Below are 2070 nucleotides of genomic sequence, written 5' to 3' on the forward strand. Positions count from 1 at the left end.
TCAGACGTGTGCTCTTCCGATCTTTTGGACCAGTGTATATATATACATATATATATTTGGGCAAATGTAATTAGAGTTTGTTCTAATACAAATATATATAAAAACATTATTACATACAATAGTTGTGAATATATACAAACATAAACGCAATAGATAAAAAAGTACACATATATATATATATATATATATATATATATATATACATATATATGAATATATATAGAAATTATTTTCATATAAATTTACATATTGTTTATTATAGAAATGCAATTAACGCGATCTAGGCACGCCAAGTTTTTTCTTCATTATAATCTAGTTTATCACTTTTCCATTTTTAAATTTTTGAATGTTTTTCACAAATAAGCTTTTTTGAAGTCTTTTTTTAATAATGGTACTTGGCTAATTTTATTCATTTCACGACTATTTTTGATCAACACATTTTTTTAGATACTTAGCGTATATTTTTTCTTTTTTTAAAAAGATTTTTTATGGGTATTGATTATACATGCATTATAAGAATACATTATTTTATACTAAATTACGTATTAACTAAAAATCTGAATCAATGTCCCGTCTGCGAATATAATAATGAATGACATCCCGATATTCAAGAATTATTTTAAATATCTTTGCAAGAAACGAAATCAAAGTATCTTTCTATCGATCTATAATACAATTTAAAAAAAAGAATGAAAAAGGAATAGCATTCACCGAACGGCAGAGCAATCGCCACAAGGAACAAGACGGCACAAGCGAGCGTCGCGTGGCTTGCACGTTTCTCGACGCACATAACGTGACACGTCGTTCATACAGACATTCGAATACTCGTACCGTGTCGCGCGGCCGCTCGTGGCTCTAACAATAAGTGTTCTCTTCAGTTAGATTTCGAGTTTCGAAACGCGTTCCTCCCTTCGTCCCTCCTACGCACTTTCTCACTCTCTTTCTCTCTCTTGTTTGTTCCAATTTGGTCCCGCGCGTCGCGAGACTCGTGCGCAGTTCCCGGATACTGCGAGCGGTTCAGCGAAGCGCCTGCTCGATGGCAACCCGTTCTACGGTCTCGCGTGTCATCCGTGGTTGGCGCCACTCGCTTGAGATAGAAGGGATTGTGGAGAATCGACAAGTAGTGTTGGGTGATCTCTTACCATGAGGGAACGCTATTTTACAGATCCCTTTTCGATTGCTCCACAAGCGGGACGTAAGATCCATTCAAATGATTCAAGAAAGTATAATTCGATTGACGCGAATCAATTGATTTAGAAAGATGATCAACCATTGCGAGGAGTATGGAAAATCACAAGCGTAATTTCGATTCTTGAAATCTATATAGAAATTTAAATCTTAGAAGACCTTCGTGTCTTTCGTTTATTTCCCAATTTATTAATTTCTTCTATTATTTATGCAGGTATGACCTTTATTTTTTCGAATATAAATTACGTTAATTTTATTTCTCGTTATGCAAATGATGTGTTTCAAGATGAGAAACGTTTTTTTCTGCAAAAAACCGGAGTGACAGTCCCGCGCTCTTGCGTATGCTGCATGTGCATACGCGCGACGTTCACATGCGCCGTCGTTTTCGCCGTCATCGGCACGATATAACTCCCTCGGATATCGATCCCCCGCGGCGCGTTTGCGCGTTTCGAACGACGCAAGCTCGAAGTTTACGCCGAGTAGAAGTCACTCTCCCGGCGAAGCTAGTTCGTACTCGGCGCCACCTCACCCTCGACCGCATCCTCTCCCTTCGTCCTTTCTCTTCCTCTCTCTCTCTCTCTCTCTCTCTCTCTCTCTCTCTCTCTCTCTCTTGATTTCAATCTGTTTGACGATCTACCTCTCGTACCGTATATAAGTTGCTCTTAGCGCGAGGGCGACGACGGAGCGTCTCGGCCCCTAGAAGACAACGAGACAAGACCCGCGGTGGAGAGACGTACGTTATCGGGCTGCGGCATCGCTCGAACATCCCGGCTTCGTCCTATTTTCTCTCCGCGCGTTCGAGGCCGAGTCCTCCAGACTTACTGGTACCTTCGAAAGACCTCTCCAGATCGTCCAGGCGTAATTGCAGAAATCACTCATGTT

Source organism: Wasmannia auropunctata, unplaced genomic scaffold (assembly GCF_000956235.1).
Source record: "Wasmannia auropunctata unplaced genomic scaffold, wasmannia.A_1.0 LD334386.1, whole genome shotgun sequence".
Lineage (NCBI taxonomy): Eukaryota > Metazoa > Arthropoda > Insecta > Hymenoptera > Formicidae > Wasmannia > Wasmannia auropunctata.